The sequence below is a fragment of the Ananas comosus genome, linkage group 5 (genome assembly GCF_001540865.1).
Source record: "Ananas comosus cultivar F153 linkage group 5, ASM154086v1, whole genome shotgun sequence".
NCBI classification, from domain to species: Eukaryota; Viridiplantae; Streptophyta; class Magnoliopsida; order Poales; family Bromeliaceae; genus Ananas; species Ananas comosus.
The window spans coordinates 12,844,136-12,852,185 of NC_033625.1; positions in this window are offsets into that span (position 1 = coordinate 12,844,136).

Below are 8,050 nucleotides of genomic sequence, written 5' to 3' on the forward strand. Positions count from 1 at the left end.
TTGCAAAGCTCAATTCTCTTTTTCTCTTTTTTTGTTTCGTTTTTTTTTCTTTTTTTTAACCTCCGACAATATATATGGCCATAGAGTTTAATTCTCTTCCCTCTTTTTGTTTTAGACGTCTATGGAGAGCGTTCAAGAATGCTATGCTTATGTCGGAGTTCTTCCTTCTCTCACTCGTCCGCTTTTTGACTGCGGCCCAGAAATTTTTTACGAAGGGGTTCCATTGAACCAGTGGGTAGTTATGCATTCCTCTGTGATGGCTAATTTCACCCAATGATACTTTATCGATGCCGGATCGAATAATGCCGTTTTACTACAACCCACGGGGAATACAAGTGGTGTCACGCCCCGAGTCCGCCTATTTGGTCGGTTTCGAGCACGCCAACAAACCGCCGAACGGACAGGGTTTTTCCTGTACCGCGGACAGAGTCTCTCCTGTACATTCAAGGCGTCGCAATTAATACAATATACGAAGTTCCAACTAGGAACACATTTCAACCAAAGATTGCATAAGAAAATATCAAAAATATAAATCTACTTACTATTACAAGCAATCATCACACATTGTACATTTTTACATTCTTAGGTTACATCATATTTGATTCCTTTATTCTACTTCCAAATATAATCTAGTTTTAACATAGTTATTACAACATTGTTCTTACAATTATCACACTCTTGGTTCTTTGCATTTTATACCCCTAAGAAGCCGACTCAGGGTGTTGCTATCTGGTCTCAATGATATGGCGCTATCTATGGAGCTAGGCCCTTGCCTCGCGCCGTCGCGCCGCTCACGTGTGAACCTGTAACACCCCAAAACAACGTGGGATGACAACCAACTCCATGATTCCCAGTGGGTACGGCCACCCAAGGGAAGAGCTCGACCATCAGGCCCAAAGGAGGCAAACAACATGTTAGTCCAATAGATAGATATAAAATCATGCAACTAACATTACCATGCCTTTGCCTCACAACATGCAATATGTCAATATGCAACTCATATAGTAGATTAATTGCTTCTACTCTTTATTCTTATCCATTCTTTACTTTTAGTCATTCTTTACTTTACTAGCTATTCTTTAACATTTGCCTTTCTTTATTCTTTATTACTTGCCATTTTTTAGCACTAGCCTTTCCTTATTCTTTATTCTTAATTCTTTACGCTTTACTAAGGGTACTTACACCTTAGTAATATTATACACATTAGCCTTTCTTTCCTAAGGTTACTTTACCTTAGCCAACTATGCTATCCGACTCGGTCTTGAGTCAATCAACTGCGGATAATCTGCGCTCTGCCCAGCTCGAGGTGAAGGAACTCTCACATGCACCTCAGCCTTCAATCACAAACCACATCACCCAACGGATCGCCCAGAGCTGCGTATATCCATGGTCAGGGATCCCCCGTTGGGAGAGGAACATGCCGCATACACCCGCAGTCGAGATCCCCGATAGGGAGAGGAACATGCCACATGCACCCTGGCGCTCATTATTCTTGCTCATTGACAAGCCTCGAAGTTCTTCTGGTGGGAGAGAAACGTGCCATATGCACCCGCGGCCAAGAACTATCGAGCTTATATGCTGCACTAGCAGCTGCTGCACAAGCAGCAGGGATTCCGGAATCCACTTTACATCTCTCAAGGGTTGGTCTCACCCTATTGTATCGACCTATCTAGGTCCAAGCCTTTACTCAACCTAAGTTGATACATTAGGTTCAACGTCATTATCTTCTTAGCCTAGGTTCATTAACACTAGGTCCAACATTCTTTACCACCTAGGTTCATTTGACTATAGATTCCATGTCATTATGTTCACAATCTAGGTTTACTTGACTCTAGGTTCAATGCCACTCATGTTCTCGTTTTCCTAGTTGTCCACACCTAAGAATTATACTTGACATGCCACTCGTGAATAACCTGTTGGCTTAAATGGGCCAGCATCCCTCCCTGTGGCGGGAGGCCATGTGGGCCGAGTCATGTTCGAAATGGCGTGAGGCTAGGTTGGGCCGAGTCATGTTCGAAATGGCGTGAGGCCAGGTGGGCCGAGTCACAATCGAGACCCGTGAGCGCTGTTTCTGTACGCTTTAAGTGAATTGGTTGCGTATTTCTAACAGCTCGAGCTTTTGGGATTAATGGTTAGCAGCCGAACGTCCGCATCAAGTGGTATCAGAGTCTACGACGTCACGGGTTCGATTCCATGCCATGCTGCAAATGTTGCCGGCTGGAGGGGATTGTTGGCTTAAATGGCTCGATCCCTCCTGTGCGGGAGCATTGGCAGGTCATGTTTCGAAATGCGTGAGCCGGTTGGGCCGAGTCATAATTCGAAGTGGCGTAGTGCAGGTGGGCCGAGGTCACAGATCGAACCGTGAGCGCTGTTTCTGTATTTAAGTGAATTGGTTGCGTAATTTTAACAGCTTGAGCTTTGGATTAGTGGTTAACACCGAACCGATCCGACAATAACCTAGTGTCAATGACACTAGGTTCATTATATCATTGTTAACTCTATGTGCCTTTGACACTAGTTCAATGCCACTCGATTGTAGCGGCATTCTATGTAACACACTTACACATACCCTTTATACTTATATTCTTATCTTATCATATATGCATTATCACTACATCTTTCTACTTAGTTAACATGTAATCCACTTACTTATGTCTTAGACTAACAATCATCAAGCATATTCTCTTTAGTCACTCATACAACAACTTTATTTCTTTCTCAATATCATCTGATTTACACATATTAGCTGTGAGCAGGGCTACTCTAGCATTCGTTACTTGGCACATATTACATGCATTCTTTATTAGCATTTCAATCATGCATCCATTTCTAAAGCATGCATCTAGTTCATGTTACTTGGCATTTAACTCATGCATTTATCTAGCATATGTCTTACATACTCATTTAGCATTTAGCTCTTGCATTCACTAGCATACTTCACATGCATTTACTTAGCATCTAGCCCATGCCATTATATGCATTTATTAGCATCATTATAGTGCATTCTTACTTAACATTCTTATCATGCATCAATAGTGAATCACACTACACTTTGGCATGAAGGCGATCTAGTCGCTTCGGTAAGCACAACCCACCTTTCAACGCGTTCTGATTGCTTGTCGTCACTTGCAATCGGCCTCCCACGGTACCCGTGACCTGGTTTGGCCCGAACTCTTGTGCGACCACCCGAACGGCCACCAATCCGCGATCCGTCTGTTCGGGAGTTTATTCCCTGACACCACGATACTCCCGATCCATTTTCATGATTTTTGGAGGCTTATCCCGCGTGCTGCGGCTGTCTGTACCAAAACAGACTGTTTCGTCAATAACCTCACGTACACTCGTCGGATTGTCGAACCGAGCGCACCAACGCGTTCGTTATACCCCCAATTAGGTTTGTATAGGGTCAATTGAGATCAAACCCAAATATTTACAAAAACCCTCTTTTGGAGCCCTAATACCTCACTATTGCAATTAGCTTCATACAAGCCATTAATCTTGCAATAAATGAGATCAATTACTTCTAGAGCATCATTAAACATCATCTAGCTAAGCTCAAAGAGGTCTAAATCATGCCCTAGCATTCAACATGAGAGGCTCAAAGAGCTTACCTCAACTAGCTAGGAAGAAGATAGAGAAGGTGATGATGGTATTTCTCTTGATCCTCCTCTCCTTCTTCTCCTTCTTTTTCTTCTCTTTCTTTCTCTTCTTCTTCTCCTTCTTTTCTTTCTTGAGAGAGAGAGGGAGAGTTTGAGGGTGTTAAGGTTGAGAGAAATGAGAGAAAGATCTCATTCCACAATCTAATAGCCTCTATTAGTGCAAAATTGCTGAAAACACCCTCAACAATGCATTTCTCGCAACAACTCGAACTGGGCATTTTCGGACTCAGGGACCGGTCCTTGGACTTGAGGGACCGATCCCCGTAGGGTCCAAAATTCCGGCATTTAGGACTTAGCCAAATTTTCAGCTTTTTCACCGTTTTCGCTCCGTTTTCGCTCCTTTTCGCTCGTTTGACATCCGATTCGTTTCAAACCGAACCGAGACTCTCCAAACATATTTTCATGCATGTTTTCATCATCTTTTCATCCACACTAATGCCGGATTTAGTCCATGATCCAACATAGCCTTTCGGGTCCCGTTTTCGCGCCCTATGCGCACCGAAACACCCGAATGCTCCCGAACTTCGCCGGAATAATTCCAACGGCTTTCTAAGCTAACATACATCGTAACTTCATGAATTAGAAGTTCGGTATATTACAAGTGGGGCAGAGGACGTGCATTGTTTGAGCCTCTACATTTTACAGAGTCGCCCTAGTTGGCGGGGTCTTCGAATTCTTGGCGATAAGACTATCTTGAACGGCCTTACAGAATGGAAGGATGACATAATCCGACGATTCAAGATAAGACTATCTTGGTGTTCTAAGACTAATACTTTTCATTTTTCTTATGGGGAGATTGGTATCTCTCTTTGGGATATTAGGGTATTAGGAGGTATTCCTATTCTCGGAGAGATGTATGAAGAGTTCATACCAAGGAACTATGATCTTGATATCTATAATGCTAGTCTCACTTCTTTGCTTACAGTATATGAGTGGCTTACTATCAGAAACCAAGGGGGTCCGGTTTATTATAATCATTGGATTGATTATTGGTATTAAGGTGATATCGCGTCTTCTTCTCGACCACATTTGATTAGTGATGATGAGCATTGTATTGGCCCACCCATCAAGAACAATGGCTATAGGGCTACGTTCTTATCATTGTGGCTTTGCAAATTCATTATGCCATCAGGCCAAATTAAGGGATACGATTCGCCCAGAGGTCTTTGTTATGGCCTCCAAATTGGGTGAGGGGCTCAAAGTCGCTCTAGCTCCTGCAGTGTTATGCTTAATTCAAGTGGCTTTAGGTCACATAGCCTCTGATCCGCAGGGACCTTCCAATTCTAATTACCGCTTCCCTATTCATTTTTTGGCAACGTGGATTCATTCTCACTTCCGAGGGGCTTGCACCCGCGTAAAATTCGATGCCGAAGTTATAAGGGTGCTGAATCGCATGCAAATCCCCGAAATGTTGCGATTTAAAGATGCGAGAATTACTTCTTATAATTCGAGAAGACATCACCAAGACGCAAAGAGATCGAGGATACATCTATGGCAACAGGGTTTGGCGCCCGTTCCCATTCGCTCCATCCAAAGAAGGTTGGGTTCATGAAATAGTTAATTTGGCGGGGTGACAGAGTTCCCAGATAATATCAAGGAGTACCTGATGTCCATCCGTCATAGTATCATACCACTTCGTATGGGAAATATACTCCATGCACAACTTTACAATCCTCACAGGTTTGCTCGCCAATTTGGTTTTGATCAGCACTATGCTAGAGATGCTGACAATATAGCTAGGATTGTTGTTTCAGCTAGTGTGTTGAGAGGATATTGGTCACACTTCATAAAAGTCCGCCATTTTACCAGATTTTTTATTCCAAATGCGAATCGTGTTGGAAAACCAACACGTTTGTATGCTCTTTGGTGGAGGAGTATGTTAGAGCCTTATTTCTCGTCTGGAATTGATTCGTTGGTTGAGCATGAATTAAACCCAAAGAAAATTCACAGATCCATCCCTAGGTCTTTGTCTGTGGAGCCTCAACGCGGTGCTCGTGATATAAGTCCGTTTACTCATACAGCTAAGCAAAATCTCGTGGCAGAATCTTCTCATTATTCTCTTCAGCAAACGCACGAGATTCCGGACGTCCCTAATTCATCTTTGCTTGTGCATAATTGATTCGAACCCAATATAGTAAACGATCAGATCGCTGCAAAAAGAGGGCTCCCGAAGACTCGAGCTGCAGAGACCCGAAAAGACCCTGTGTTGATGCATCAATGGCCACGACGAGCGTCACAAGAGAAAAAGGTAAACACTTATATGCATTGTCCTTTTTTTTTCCTCTTTTCTCTTATTTATTTATATCTCTCTTCTTTTTCTCACTCTTTTTTTTTTTTAAGCATCTCAAATTCATATAAAGTGTATTCCTGAGGAGAAACTGTCATCACCAATACCCTCTGGAGGTATCCAATCTTATTTCTCTCTTTTTTTTCTTTTTTTTTTTATTCGTCCCTTTTTTTTCTTGCAGACTATCTTAATGAGAATACTTATTCTTCCATGATTGGCAACAAAGTAGAGCCTTCTCTAGTTCTTGCTTCTTTTGATGAGGGTGGTGAGCCTTTCTTCTCTATCCCTTTCTCTCTTTTTTTTTTTTTTCTTTTCTTACTAATTCACCTATGTTTTGTTATGTAGGTCGTGACCATAATCCCTTGATTGATGCAAAGGCTATTGTGGTGGATCCTTAGGACATTGCTTCCCCACGAGATGCCTCCTTTTTTTTTTTTTCTTGAAATATGGGCAGGTCTCCTAACTACCCCTTTTTNTTTTTTTGAATATCTTGAAATATGGGCAGGTCTCCTAACTACCCCTTTTTTGTTTGCAGAGATCGAAGACAGTATCCCTTCTCGATATAACCCTGAAGTCGACTATGAACCAACTCCATCGGTTAGTAAGGATAATTCGGACTAGCCTCAAGATACGGTAATCTCATAAGACCTGTATACGAAGACCACTCATGTGCTTCCAGTATAATGATCACTAATTTGCTCTCCTTTTCCCCTTTTTAGTGGGTAGTTGACGAAGATGTCTCAGATACAAATATAGCAGTTTTCGCACACACTCTAATAGGAAAGACAAATATGGCAGTTTCGGCGTACACTCTAATAGGAAATGAGTCCAAGGATAATGTTGATGATACAGCTACAACAAAAGAGATTTGGAGATTAAGTCTGTAAATGGAGATGATCCTATTGCGGCTGTAGGCGTTTCGTCGAAGAACATGCTTTTGGAAAGAAGGTGGTGGCACAGGTCATCCAATATCTTCCGACCATGGCGTTGGACAGGAAAGTAGACCCACTTTGATAGATCATTTGATCGAGATAGTAAGGACCTCCAGTTATCACACTTATCCCGTCATCCAAGTAAAAATTATCGAGTATTGTGAGATTCTGTCCCGTATAGGGGTTGACACCTCTGGCTTGAATATGCATCTCCATAAGTTATTCAGGGAAGCAGAAGCTATTTGAGAGGTTGCAGCTTATCCATCTTATTCTTCGTCGGCTCGAATCTTGAAGGCCGAGGAGCACATGGCGCGAATCACTAAGGAGCTCAAAGATTATGACTCTAAAAGGAGTTCTCTGACCCGAACTAAGGAACAAGCTTTGACCTTACTTGATCAGCAGCGCCATAGGGTTGAGGATTTAGAGAGGACTCTCGCGGCAGCGCGAGCAAAGGAAGCAGAATTGAACGACGAGGTCAATACTATAAACGAATGCATCTTTCGGCTTGACTCGGGCAAGGATAAGGCAGTGGCAATAATAGAAGGAGCAATTGAAGAATTTGGAGCGACTGAAGATAGCCATAGCACAACGGTGGAATTCAATCATCTTTCTAATCTCATAAAGGATTTTGAACATCATTGCAAGGAGTTTGATTTATGAGCCTCTATTTTTTTTTTTTCAGAACCTTTCTTTCTTTTTTTTTTTTAAGAACCGGAACTCACCTTTGTTTATGATTTCATCTCAAGACAGTAGTAATTTCCTACCTTTCATATTGTTATTCTTACTTCTCTGCCTTCTTATTTTTTGCTTGGCTTTGAAAGGTAAGCCAGTATTTCCTCCTTGAGAAGGTTTTGAGAAATGTGTTTTGTTTGATTTGTTTGACCTCCGAAAGCAACTCAGTGTATCGAGATTGCTGCGTATAACCGACCCCAAAGGGTGAGTTAGCATTCCATCGTCGGCAAGAGGAACAAAGAATATTGTTAAGTTTATTTGGCCTCCGGAAGCAACTCGGTATATCGAGATTGCTGCGCATAACCGACCCTAAAAGGTGAGTTAGCATTCCATCGTCGGCAAGAGGAACAAAGAATATTATTAAGTTTATTTGGCCTCCAGAAGCAACTCGGTGTATCGAGATTGCTGCGCATAACCGACCCTAAAGGATGAGTTAGCAT